The sequence below is a fragment of the Diadema setosum genome, chromosome 17 (genome assembly GCF_964275005.1).
Source record: "Diadema setosum chromosome 17, eeDiaSeto1, whole genome shotgun sequence".
Taxonomy (NCBI): Eukaryota; Metazoa; Echinodermata; class Echinoidea; order Diadematoida; family Diadematidae; genus Diadema; species Diadema setosum.
Window position 1 is genome coordinate 6,197,491 of NC_092701.1, and position 15,476 is coordinate 6,212,966.

Below are 15,476 nucleotides of genomic sequence, written 5' to 3' on the forward strand. Positions count from 1 at the left end.
CAACATACTGTATGTTCCAATCATAAACATGAGTTACTTGTTTAACCTAGTGCTCTCTAAGGACCACTCTCGCTATCCTTCTGACAATCACAAAGTTTATTCGAGATTACCATTCGGCCTATACTGTAGAATGTTTTCCATGACAGGCCTGCAAGAGACGCACTTACTAGCTCTGAACCTAATCTAACCTAACCTAACTGAACCCGTCCGGGAGAATTGCGTTAAAACGTTCAACTTGCTTCATGTGTGGACATTGTGTGGACATTGTTTCGTCAAGTCGTGTGATGGCTTGATTTCGCGTGCAGGTCATTTGTTCTCTCTCTCTTTTAGCGGTTCGGACAGATGCTTTCACGACAAAACTTGCACAATTTTGATAGCTTTCATCTATGGTTTAGTGTGAAAGGAGGATACATGAAGAGGAATGCATGTATATCTATTTGTTAGCGATTTTCTTCTTCGAAGAAAATAAAAAGCGATTTTAAGGGATTTTGATGGAGAACAAATGAAATGTTGACCTTCCTATTCAATTTAGTTCATAAAAATTCTGTAATTTTAATCCATGGCTTCTGCTCTCTACGTGCCAGTCGATTAAGCACGTTAAGTACATATATATATAACATCACGATGATTTGGCTGCATCTGTTGGCCATTAGCCCATGATTGGCCCTGGAGATCCAAATATTTTATAGTCTTATGGAGTAATATAAATTTAAGAATGTGTGGCTAGTGCTACACAAGTCCATCACACTCCATAGTGTCTTTATTGCTCGTTTCACCAGTCCACGAATTGTGATAGTGTTGAACGCACACTTCAAAACACTAGTAATACGAGAAATAAGCACGCAATCACCAACGACTCCACGTGGTTTCGTGAATGTCCTCTACAGCCAGATATCACGTTGTCATCTAAATGTTCATTCCGTGGCGGGTACGTTGCATCAAACAATGAATCATCTCCCTGAATTTGCTGAAGAAGCTCTGCAGCAGTATTCATGAGAGATGAGTCTATGCCGACATCGGCGGGAGTTGACTCTAAATTTGATGGTTGTGGTAACAGTGATGATACTGGTAACGAAGTTGACGATGATAAACGTGACGATGAATGCATTGATTGGGATGATGACGATGATGATGATGATATCTGTGCTATAGATGAAACTAGTAATGATGGTGGTGATGATGACAACGTTGATGGTGGTGGTGATGAAGATGCTGATTTTAATAGTAACCGCAATGATGACATTGGTGGCGATGATGATGTTGATGACCATCGTGACTGTGACGATGATAGAGATGATGACATCCTCATTTCCGCGGTCATCCTCGAGGTTTCAGACATTGCCAGCGATGATGAGCTGGTCGTTGCGTCTCCTCGGGTAGTTACAGTGGATGACTTTTGTGCTACTAAGTGACTCTCTGACGTCATCAATGGGTTACCTGATGTGTTCTCGGTCAGTGTTCCCAATGGAGAAGATGACGCTGATTGCATCTCTGAGCTTGGGACGCCTGTCCCTTGTGCCTCGACTGCTCCACCAGAGCTGGCGTTAAGCTTTCCTGAAGACGTCGTATTGCTGTTGCTTGCTGATGTAAGTGCGGGTGTAGGCCTGCTATGAATTGAGGGCTGGTTCTGAACGGTTGAGACACGGTTGTCTTCGGTGATTGCAGCTGATGCTGCAGACGTTGGAGGCACATCTTTATTCACGGTCGTGGTTTCATCGTTGGAAGCGTCGGCATAACTCCCCGCGGGCAAAGTGCCCATTGTTTCCTGAGATGCTGTCTGCGATATGTGTTGTGTTTCAGTCAACGTGTCTCGTGTAGTAATGGCCTCATCATTAGCTTTTGTGTTCCTGCCTTCTATGATTGTTTCCGTGCCTCTTGTCGGAGTGCCCGGATCCCGTGTTGTGCCATCCACGACAAACATTGTCTCAGAACGTATGAAGGAGGTCGGGCTAGGGTTATCATGATCCTCAAGAGCTGATGTTGTGGACACACTTCCAAGAAAAGACAATAGCTCTTCGGAGGCTGATGGTGATATGCCAGATGACTCTGTTTCTTCCAACTCAGTTGTTGCTGTACTTCGACCTCTGGTTGTGGATGAATCGACAGTGGTAGTAAAACTTGTTGCAAGTGTACTTGTCACATCCGTTGTTACTGGTTCCTGTGACGTGGAAACACTTCTGTCTGTGTCGACCTTTGGGCAGCGATGTCTTGCATCTCCGTCACCTCTGTTCTCGGGCGTTCCTTGAAAGACAAAATTTACATGACGTAAGATTAATGACAGTGATTATATTTTTATCTTAAGCAAAAGCAGAGCCGGAGCATCTCGGAGATAGCAAGCACGTGAAATGTGCTCATTGTAACGGCACTTAGAAGTACCCTTGGTTGGCGTACGCTAGATTCCTAGGTATCGCAACACCTGATGACGTATGAATCAACTTTATGTAAAAGTATAGTTTGGGCGGTGTTGGAGAATGCTTTAAGCAATTCTTCGTTAATTCTTGAGTGAAGCATTGAAGAACACGTCTCACACTGAGACATAGACTGACACACTATGACACGATAAATACATGATTCACACAGAGTGAGTTCGCTTGAAGTACATGTACTGTCTATAAAAGGGGATGAGACACGTGAGCAACACGATGACGATGAATGGAAAAAGTATAATTATGAAGAATATAAGAACGTGATAATGTAGCCCGATTCACGTCTAAGTGGGTAAGAACTAATATGTATACTAAAATGCTAATTGGTCATGGCCGACACTGTGAATTACCGAAGCATGGTAATATTGCTATACAGGGTAACCGAATTTCTTCTAGACTGAACGGCCTCATTATGATCATGGAGGTATTACTATTGTGACATATCTTTGGGGTACATCGGTTTACACTAATAGGACAGTTATTTTCAAGTTCAATCCCATTTGAATAGGGGACAGTCAAGAGCTTTGACAAAGGAAATATTTCATTAGTTGTGAGTTTCTTCAATGTGTCTCCCTCTACAAATTAAATGCGATCTTAACAAATTTAATTTGTAGAGGGAGACACATTGAAGAAACTCACAACTGAACCTTCACCCCTCTGAATAATATATTTCTTTCTTTCATGAAATATTTCTTCTTCTTTTATCTTTTTTTTTTTTTTTGAAAGAGTTACGTCCAAGGTAAATTGCTTACAAGAAATATTGGGAAGAAGGGGATAGATCAAGGCATGTCCGAAGCCATACCAAGTTATGTCAAATAATAAATTGTCTTACCATACATGAGCTGTATACCACTAATGTCGTCATCAGTCAGTCTCACAACAGGACGATGTGTGTAGAAAGGAAACATTATAGCGTCCTCTTCGCCAGAGTGCAACAAACCCAGGACATGTCCGATTTCATGCACAGCAACGTTCAGGTAGTTTATCCCGCCTGAAGAAAAATCATATTGAATAACATTCATAACGGACATAAAACTTAGAATTTAACTTGATTGTACAAAGTATGTACCATCTGCAATCGTAAGTTTGCTTGTTTTATATTCATCGTAGGTATGTGTGGATATGTGACGTTTTATCATGTTAGAGATGTGTGGATGTGTTTATTTTATTTGTCTATTCGACGATTCACCGATTTATTCACTTCACTTTTTTTTTCATTTGCTTTGATGTACACCTTCAATTCATTAGTCTGTTTAGTCGTTCACATAAATAGACTTTCTTTAATTTACTTGTTTTACACCTTAAGCATGAATCTATAGAGCCTGCAGGTCCTTTCACTTCTTGGTAAAGTTTGGTCAAGTCAGTGTAATGTACGTTGATCTCCGTATCGCCTAACGTGCAAGTTTCTGATGTGATCTAACGCTTTTGCGTTTATTCGATACGGCACTGACGCATGCTGAACAGGTCAAGCAGGTTAACATGGCTCTAAAGGTGATGACCACCTTTATAGGTGATGGGAAATCAGATTGTTCATCTCACCTCCGTCGGTTCTCATCGACCAGTTCTCGTCGGAGTCGAAGTGGACTTCGCCCCATGTCGGCAGGAAGGCGTGGCCCAGGGTGCCTCCCGGACCGTCGAACGCGATACCATCGCCGTGCTCACCCCGCACGTGGCGTATGTTGATGTCGACATCGACGTCCGGGCCGTTCTCCTCGCATAAAATGAGAGGCGTTACTTCCATCCACATCTGTCGCAAGTATCATAAGAAAGTGTACCCTCGATTTATTAAAAAAAAAATATTATGATCGCAGTTATGTGCTGTATGATTATTTTGTAAAGTGGTAATCACTTTTGGTAAGTAACATGATGTACTTTATATGAATGTGAACATCATGTCCAATATTTGCTATGGGTGAAATTGGTTGTGCTTCAGGACAAGAGTTTGTCTTATGTAGTGGGATAATGTATGGTCTAATGATGATCCACAGGAAATAATAAGGCACAAAATCAAAGACAAAACATATGATTCCTGTGTTATGTTACGGATGTGTTAGGCCAACATTATTATAGCATATGGAATGCTATTCGATCAGTGTAATTAAGCTGTATAATGCTGGATGTAAGCTGTGGCATTCCATCCATTGTAAGTTATGATAACGGGGAAAACAGATTACACAAACACTCACTAACGAACATCATCTTGCCCTTTCACTCCCTCTCTCATTTCTGCCTCTATAATCCCTATCAGTACCTCTCTCCTTCTTCCCTTCCTCACTTCCTCTCCAGTCCATATCCTGCCTAAATATGATGTCTTCATAATGGAAATGCTTTTTGTAATTTTATGATTATTTCATCTGTATTGTTTATGTGTTACATTTTTGTAACATCGTGCAATTCAGTCTCTGACTGCAATGCCATTGAAATAAAACCATTATTGAATTGAATTGAATTGAATTGAATTGAATTGAATTGAATTAAACTGAATCTAGAAAGCACCTGATCATGGGTGAAGATCGCACATAAAAATCAATCATGTTACTAGAGGCATCGCAACGATGTCGACAATGAAGACAATAAGGGGGAAGATAAGGAAGACGGATTAACGTGATCAAATCAGTATGGGCAAACTTGGGACAGGAAAACAATAAACCATTCCTCATAATAAGTACGCGAGAACTAACATTGCTTGTGACTCTTGTAATCCAGATATCAATACACAGATATTCAAGTTGCCCACTCGTGTTATTTCGGATCGAGTTATTTCTCAAGATTTTTTTTTTTTTTTTTTTTGGTATATACAGCAAATTCCGAAAACTTGGAATAGTACGTTCTAAAGTAGATACAATTAATTTGAAGGATGCATATGATTTTATATACAAACGAACAGAAACTTGCCACAACTCAGCACATGCGTACGTGCACACGTATTCCCACACACACATGTGTAGCTCGACCCGATGAAACTGACAGCCCAATTGTTGATAACAGACAGACGTCATGTTCCCGCATATAGGCCCTACTTTCTGAGAAACAAAAACTAAAATTTATTTTACTCATACCTGCATGGCTTCTCGTATCGTCTGTCGAATATCACGGCGATGTATTGGCATGATATCGTGGTATTCAACGATACGATAGGTCAAATTGTGATCGTACCATCGTGACCAGGCAAGCGAGTACGAGACGATGTCGGGAAGTCCGCATCGCGATGATCGCATCAGCGAAACCGTACGGTTGTCCAGCGAACCTGGAGTTTAAATTGCCATAAGAAGCTGATGAACACTTGCATAATTTTCACATTGTAAAACCCATATGATTTAAACTTTACAAGCTCTGCCTCTCTTCTACATTTTTTAACTACCGTTTACAGTAATAACTCCTTTGTTCTCTTGTGCCAGGCAAATTATTTCTGGGATAAGTGTAAGTCCTTCATGCATAATGTTTTGACCACTGTTAGACAACATCATAAAGAATAGAATAGCAATATGTGGAAGTAGTAGGTCAGAATATTTACCGGTAGAATAAGGTGGTACTTCGCAAAGCTCACCTTATCCCAGGAAGAACAGAATTTACTGACCTGACCACTGACTGCACCGCTAACTGACACTCTTTGTTGAAAATGAAATTAGCTGAAATGAAATGACATGACGTGAAATGGAAAACGGAGCTAGTACCGTTCACAATCCAAATCCTGAAAGGGCATCTGTTATTCAATAATAATCATTGTTTGATAATTATCCTTTAATAAACGAGTTGTTGTTGAATATCGAAATTCTTATTTTCATTTTGATTTTCCTAGATTAAAGTATAAGAAATACAATGAATATTTCACCCATACATGTCTATATGAGAGGAACAGACACTGACCCGACTGAGGTAGATTAAAGAATTCCTGAAACTTGACAATGGCTTCAGTGAGGTTGGTGTTCATCTCGTCTGGATTCATATGCGCTGCCATAGGAATTGGAAGAAAGCCGAAATCACTGAGAAATTTCTAAAAACAAAGGAGAAGGAAAAAAAATCAAAGAAGGAATAGAGATTTATTCATCAGTAATGTGTGCTAAACGAGGTTTACACCTATGATTCCGCTGAGTCCTTGTTAAGAAGGTTGTCGCTGAAAGAGTCATTAGCACATCGTTTAAAAACAAAAATAAATTGGACATAAAGGCGCTAAAGTAGCTAATTACATGTGAGAAAATCCAAAATCCACTTCATGTTGAAAACCCTTTGGTGAATTGGGTATTGACGAGTGCAATCTACCAAACAGAGAGGCACACTATTCATTAACACTTAACATTGAGCAAGAAGACACGTAATGTTTCAAAATGTTTTCGAGAATCAGACATTATAGTCACCCATGATACCCACATCACATCTGACGTCTGCTCCTCCCTCTTGGATAATTATGTTAACAGAAAATGGGGGGGTGTCAAATATTGTTTTGTTGGCATTTTTTTTTAAAGCAACTAGTCCAAAACCCTCCAAAAGCATTATTAATGCTAACTTAATACAGTGTACTATAATTTCGTACAGCGGTTACGATTCATGCTTAAATAATACGTTTCCGAAAAGGGATTCTTCAGAAAAAATGATAATGATAATGATGATGATAATAATAATAATAGCAAGATAATAATAATAATAATAATAATAATAATAATAATAATAATAATGATAATAATAATAATAATAATAATAATAATAATAATAATAATGTGTGCCGGTCAGTGGAAGACTTGTAAAGCGGAGACATCACATTTCATCTTGTTTTCCGTCTTGTTTTATCATCTTGTTTTAATTACGACCAGTATCACTGTTTTGTGAAAACGTGGACATTTAAGTCTGTAATTTCCTTATCCCGTGCCTGATTCCATTGAGAGTTGTACTTTTTCTATTCGAAGTTCCATTTTCTTGAACAGACTCGAAAATAGAGTGAGCATCCAACTTTTAGCCCATACATCTGGCAAACCCGGCGCATTCTGCCGTGAACACAAAGGGAAGACAGGGGAAAGCAATTATACCTCTGATTGAATCTATTTCCCACACGGGGGAAGCGATCTAAAAACTTAAAGGGAAGATAAACCCCAAGAGCAATGTGGATTGAGTGAAAGCAGCAACATTAGTAGAACACATCAGTGAAAGTTTGAAGAAAATCGGACAATCGATGCAAAAGTTATGAATTTTTAAAGTTTTGGTGTTGGAACCGCTGGACGAGGAGACTACTAGAGGTTATGACGTATGAGTGGACAACAATACCAAGAAAATATAAAGAAAATTCTACAAAAATCCATTTTTCATGAAAATTACAAATTCCATCAACTTGATATTGACATATGTTAGGGGTAGCAATTATTCCCCCTGCTTTCTGAAAGAGGTTGGTCCATTGCTCTTTCATAATTTTAGAAAAGTGAATTTTTGTTGAATTTCCTTTATATTTTCTTTGTATTGTTGTCCACTCATACGTCATATCCTCTAGTAGTCTCCTCATCCAGCGGTTTCAACACCAAAACTTTAAAAATTCATAACTTTTGCATCGATTGTCCGATTTTCCTCAAACTTTCACTGATGTGTTCTACTAATGTTGCTGCTTTCACTCAATCCACATTGCTTTTTGGGTTTACCTTCCCTTTAAAGTTATAACAAGGTGTTTGTTTGTGTGTGTGTGTGCGTGTGTGTGTGTGCGTGTGTGTGCGTGTGTGTGCGTGTGTGTGTCCGCGTGCGTGTGTGTGTGTGTGTGTGTGTGTGTGTGTGTGTGTTCTGTGAGCTAAGCTGGAGCTGCAGAGAGCGGATAGACGAGCACCGTCACCGAAAGAAAAAACAAACACAAACACATTATTGTAGAATGGCCTGCGTATAATATAGAGCACAACTCTTTTAAGTACAATAATTTCGTCGTCATGCTTGGGATGTTGCCTTCAATAAAAAGGGAAAAAGTGGACGGATAGGATGGTAGATGTTTTATGAAATGAAGCCTACAATAAGATGTTTATAAAATTCTAAACTGCTACATGCTTTCGCGTTACAGGTGAAAGTCAGAGGAGATATTTCCATGATAATCACATACTCCCATGCAGTGACATGAACCTTCACTAGACTTTCTTTCTAGACATGAACAGCAACAGCAACAACAAAAATAGGTTGCATCCATTGCATGTGTATCAACCTCGTGTTACGTATACTTCCAGTAGTTGTCACTTCGTACTATTCAACACATGTGTTCACTCAAGGAACATTTCAGAAGCAACGCATACGTATACACCTGCAGAAAAAAATCCATTCGCAACACGTCGTTGTCGTATATGCAGGGCATTATACATCTTAGTAGCGGGAAATGACAGTTGCTAGGTTATCGAGCACATAAATCATAGGTGGTTTTTTTTTTTTTTTTTTGTTAAATCATGTCTTTAGAGCAAACCAAGAGGGCAATAATCTTTATGTGATGTAATGAAACGATGTTTTCTTCTATTTTGTTTTTGTGGGTGAGACCAATATGTCGAGTATTGTGTATAAACATCTAATTTCTAAAATCCCAAAAACATTTTCATCTTTGAATGTAATAAGCATTTTTCATTAAGCTCTTTCGGATTTTGGTTCGGAATTGAGCTGCCCATCTGATAAAGATAGTGTAAAATTCGTTTAAATTGCCCTTACCTCAGCCTCCGCGGAGTCGATCGAATTAGTGGCGGCATTGTTTTCAGCAGGTTCGAGAGTCGGTTCTCCACTATATCCCGGTTGGATGGCTGGTGTGGGCCGCGCAGTCACAACAGCAATACATAGAAAACTCAGGCAGCAAAACGATAAGATGAAATTCATCTCAAGAAGTTCACCAAGTGATATCGATACACCAAACAGAACTAAACACGAATCTTCGAGCTTACAAATCTGTCCATTCAATCCGTGAAGTAAAAGATAACTTTGTGACTATAACTTTGTGAAGCGCAGCGAATGTTCACAAAGGTGCAGGTGACTTTTGGCGTTCAGTATACTTGAGGTAATTATGATCGCTGTTGTTGGTTTTCAAGCAATGGTTAACATTAATATTTGAATCACTGCAAGCAAACTATCGTGCATCAGAAAACAATTCCAAATCGATTATGAGAAATATAGATGCAGCATGATAAAATGTTAATCCGGGGTACGCAGAGCAGACGGATGTCCCTGTGCAGCAGTGCAGGTAGGCCTATATCCCCGAGTTAGCGATACTCTCGAACTTGTCTGAATAAGCGTGATGCGTGAAGGACATCGAAGAGCAAAACATAATACACTTATACTGGGAAAATAGTGTCTCTTATGTTGTCGAAATATTTACTCGTTGTCATGGTGGCATTTTATTGAACTCATCTCAATATACATTCCCCAACCCCCCCCCCCCCTTGACATAACATCATGAAGATTTACCTTGATTGGATGGAGCATCCTTTTCTATGAATAGTCATTTCGAACCTCTAAACGGTTCAATTGACACTGTAATCACTTTACAACGTCAAATTGAGAGGTCTGTTTTAGGAGTTCATTACCTCGATCCTCCATTTTTGTAATCCGATTTATAGGCAACTCTCAGATTTTCAGAATGAGGAGGGGGAGGAAGAAGAAAAGGCTTTCATCTCGTTTAAACCCCGTCTTTTGTTGGTTGGATCTATAGAAACACCAAACTCTAGCTCAGGTGAGGGTTGCAAGGTAGTATCCGGTTTGCGGATTAACTCACCTCCGGCATCGGTCATTGCGAGTAACAAAGGCCGTATAATCATTGACTATCCCTCCGTTCAACAGCTACGGGTAGCTTTGCTTACGGGTTTTGTTATAGCAGGTTGGGAATAATCGTTACTCCGGGCTCTCATCAATGGATCAGGGGGTGATACTGAATGACCTAGACACTGTGATTACCTTTGATAATAGATTGTCATCGACGGTATATCACACTAAATCGGCGACTGTGACCAGCAGTGACCATGCATGCATGCGGGGATATGCATGAGCTCCAACCTGCAAAGTAAATAGGCTGTATACTGCACAGCTCACAAACACTGAAAAAGAAAGATGGAACATACACAAAGACAGAATGGAAGAATGACTTTCTTTAAGACAAACTTGAAAAATACTTAAGGACTAAAGATGAACAATTTCCTCTTTGAAAGAAAGATATTATTCAGAGGGGTGAAGGTTCAGGTGCAAGTTTCTTAACTTTGTCTCCCTCTACAAATTAAATTTGTTAAGATCGATTCTTTCCTTGGCAGTATTTGTAAAAGCAGCAGCCCTGTACACAAAACGACACCATATCATTGGATGCACTTTGTTGCTAAGGGCAACCGCCGCGTGTTCAGCGTATCACCGCGTATTCCGGAGGTGCTGTCAGAGTGTGAACATAGTAAAAGGCAAAAGATACAAATCTGAGCATCTTAGCATAAATCTCAATATGTCTCGAGTATTGTTGATATAATAAGCCGGATATTTTGTCTGTGCATTATTGAAGGTATAATATGGCTCTGTATAATATCGCATGTTATTTTACTGTGTGTTGGTCAATACGAACACACATGTATGTACGTGTACATGCACACTCTCTCTCAAAAAAAAAAAAGTGAAAATGTTCGCTCCTGAAGGAGTGAATAACAGAAAAGAGTGAGGTTAGAGTGAAATTGGGGTGAATTTTGAACGAAATTTTTATTTTCACTAATTTTGGATTGACCTCAGGGATCACTAAAATGATCTTCGAGTGATCCTCTCGAAGATTTCTGTTATTCACTCCTTCAAGAGTGAACTAGATGCATTTTCACTATTTTTCTAAGAGTTTTAGTATGAAATATTGTAGCCTACAGATAGTTTAGAGGACATTAGTATTAGGCCCTTCTTATAACTCATGACCCGATTAATGTCAACTAAGGAGGATTCATCCTTTTCAATTGCATTTTTTCCCCCATTTTAAATGAATCCAATTTCTGTTGCATGTTTTTGGTGTTAGCAAGGATCAAGGTATAGGATAAAAATATGGAATTAATACATGCATATAAATCATACATGACTCTATGGTAACAGAGAATCTGGATCTGTGATTCAATGAAGTTGAATATTACCGGTACTTAATTTTGTTTCTTGTCTTGTTCGATCATGTCGACCTGATTATATAGGTCTATTAATGAAATTCAACGGAATCCTGGCATGACAGCTGCCACTGTTGGCGCACTCCCGACCGCTCGCGGGAACCTTCTTCTAACTGTAATGTTTTTCTTCGCCGATTGCGAATAGGGCAGACAACTCGACTCTGAAATAATCCGACCGTAGAAAAACACGACCTGAGCTTTGGACAGCTCGACCGGGAGAAATTTGTGATCGGAAAATTCACCCTGAATGGACTCATCTTCTAGTCTAGAGATTTTTAGTGGACGAAAATTGTTGGGTGTTTTTGTTTGTTTGTTTTTTTGTCATTTTATTTTGAATTAGACGAGTAACGTATGCTAGAGTATTCATTTGAAGAATTTCCAAGCAATTTATCTTTATTCTTTGTCATTGCAATTTATTGCGAAGTAACTCACTCCAGCCAGTGGTGCTTGCCCTGCAAACTGAAATGAGGAAATTATATTAGACTCCGTCTCCAGCGTTCACTATCATGTACCTACTTTGTACAATCTTTGGTAACTAAGTGGTCCTATGGCAATTACTCCCATGGAATATTTACACGCTAAGCCAAACATACATTCTAAACACAAACATAGGCCTAACCCTAATCCTAGTCCTCACATCAAACTATTCAATCCTAAACCCCTATCATAACCCTAACCCTAGCCCTAAGTCCTTGGAAAAAGTCGTGTCACTGGGCCAAGTAACCACGATCCCGGGGTCGAGTCGACAAGGTCGAACTGTCTGGACAAAGATGTGTTGAGCGGAGAAGCAGATGGAAGATGCGGAGTCGAGTCTAGGATATCGTATTTAAAATGACCGCTGAAGTGTTTTCATGCTTGCAAATATCGAGGAAATGGTTCAAGTGAAGCAAACCCTACTAAACTTCGATTCACTAGGTTTTGTTGGTAGACAATGAAGCTTAGTTGCTGTTGCCTAGCTGGTACGACGCAATAGGCACTGCTTCAGTCCCATCCTATCGATTTTGTGCGGTTTAAGTCTTCCTGATCCATATCCAGCTACCACCAGCACCACGCCACGGTACGGTACGGACGACGTGGATGCAAGCAAAGGCCAGCAAAGTGACTGTTCATACCGTGGCATCATTGGACTGTGACCTGATTGAAAACGTGTGTTGTTTGTCTATACTTTTTGCGGTCTACATTGAACGTTGAAATCAACGCAGTATCGACTTACTGGATACATCAGTCAAGATGCGAGGTAGACGTAAATCTAGTAGCCTAGAAATAGAAATGTAAAATTTGCTTCGCTTTCTTTGACTTTGCAATAAAATATTTTACCTAAATTGAATAGAAATGTCAGCAATTGACACTTGCACAACTTCACGCTCAAGTTGTGCAGTTGTACTTAAGTTGTGTAGAGGCTAGTCTAGACCCATTTGAGTATTCCATCTTTCTATCTTTGACTTCATTAGTAAATTACCGGTACTCGTGATTACTACTGCCGTACTGGGCGTCATGCGTCATCATACATTCTCAAGACAGTAGAATAAAGTCAAAGCATGTAGAATCTAGGCCAGGCCCTATATCATGTATATAGGCCTAGACGTGTCTATATCTAAATTTACACAAGTGTACCACAATGGTCTACTTAGTGAAAAATACATTTATGAATTTATCAAAGTTTCAAACTGAAGTTTTGGAGTCTTTTGGCTTAAATAATCGCTGATGTTATTTAAATGCCAAAAGACTGGGAACTACAGAATTTAATTAATTTGTATGTTTGAATCTAACACTATTGATTAGAAGATAGAATGCATAACCAGCTGAGTGATCACATACCATTAACAGTAACACTGTTTTTATCTCTCTAGCAGTCTAGGGTAAGGTTACTAAGTAGTAACGTTACTCGTTAGTATTCGGTCACCTACTGTGTACCTACAGGAATTTGGTCACTAATCACTAAAGCCAGCAAATTTTGTTGACATGGTCACAACACACGCAAATCATACTGGCACTGTTGTTCACAACAAGAAAGTCCCGTAGCAAAAGATCATCCAAAATCCAAAATTTTACCATAAAAAATGCAGAATTTGCAGAATTTTTCTGAAGCGCATGTGAATTAAGTCCAGTGTTAAGAATCAGGTTGCCAAAAAGTGCCAAATATTGAGGAATACACCATTCTCTTGCAAGATTTTTCGCTTATCACAAGCTGCAAGTGTGATGGTATCTGCAAAAATGCAAAAGAAAAGCAAAATCTCTGTAGTGGTGTCGATGCAGTGAGTACATGTTCAAGGGTTACTGTAAAACATGATGTATTCGCGGCACAAAATTTTCGTGAATTGGAGCCGACGGCCTTTTTCGTGGCATGAAATTTTCGCGAATTGCCACTGGCGTTCAATGCATATAGTGTAGACAAGAAATTTCGCGAATCTTGGCGCTCACAAAATTCGCGAAATTAAAATGCACGCGTACATTCCTCGCTTTACCGAGATGCAAGCACCAACTAGCCAGAATTCAGTCACCGGTGGGTGCTGCAACGTCCCCAATGCAACTTTGCCCCAACAAGGTACAATTATGGTATGGTGCATTTTTCAGCAGCCTTGAGTGTGCATTGGACATTGAACGTGCATATTGCTTGACCAAATTCTGATCGCATTGACAGGATTCTGGTTGATTATTATATAGCGATATATTTTTGGATTCTCTGAAATTCTATGATGTACATGATTGTGATGTACATGATTGTATGCCACAAAATCAATATTGAGATTAAAGAAGTTTGATGAATTTAACAGTATATTGTAGGTAATTTTTTATGGGTATTGTGACCATGCATGACAAAACCAACAAAAGTCCCACCCTTGATTTTATGTGAACACTTTAAAAAGATGAAAAGGGTCAACCAAGTCAATCTTGGGTTTTTCATATTTTCTGAAAGAACTGTTCTACATCATACCTAAATTTGGGATCATAAAATGAATGGGGAAAGTGTGTTTTGCAGCAGTTTTTCTACAACTTTTTTTTTTTTGTAGAGTAGTGTGATCAGGTACATTGTATGTCTTAGAGGCCCTTTTTCATTTATTGAAAATCCTGTGCACACTCTTCACTTTCAACTCTAATAGCTTTTGATAGGATGATGCTACTGCTTTGGAAGTTGGAATTAATCATGGCCAGAATGTGTTTATAGAGCGTGCTTAATTTCAGCTTTGATAATCCCTTCATTCTTGCTCCAGTGGTTTACATCCTGTTCTTGTCTCCTTCACTGGACAGCTACAAATGTAGCACAGCTTGGTAAAGATTAAGCGCTTGGCTTGAATAGACCCTGTACATCAGAGCCTCTTTTCTCTGTTCACACTTTTCCAGAGCTTGTGCTTTCTTTCCAATATTTAGGTCCATTTGAATTGAGTAGATAAATACATTATTTTAAAGCTTTGAATCTGCTCTTTTAGAATCTGCCATTAACTGAAAATTCATGTCTGGCAACTTGTTGGTTTTGTGATGCAGGGTCACATTTTATTGTCCCCGCCGAACGAGTTCGAGCAGGGGACTATGAAACGGGCTCCGTACGTGTGTGTGTCCGTGTGTCCGTCCGTGTGTGCGTCCGTGTGTGATCAAAATCTTCAATTTGCTACTTCTCTGTCATTTATGAGCCAATTTTGATTCTGTTTGCTTTATATGATAGCACTACATGGGAGCTTTGAAACTTCTACACAGAATTTCAGTCGTGACCTTTGACCTTGACCTTTGACCTATAATTGTACATTTTGCTACAAAATGCTACTCCTTCGCCATTTCTAACCTGATTTCGATTCCGTTTGCTTTATGTGATGGCACTAGGTGAGGGCTTCAAAACTTCTACACAGAATTTTGACCTTTGACTTCTTTGACCTTTGACCTTGATTTTTGTCCTGTATTGTACATTTTGCTACAAAATGCTACTCCTTCGCCATTTCTTACCCGATTTCGATTCCGT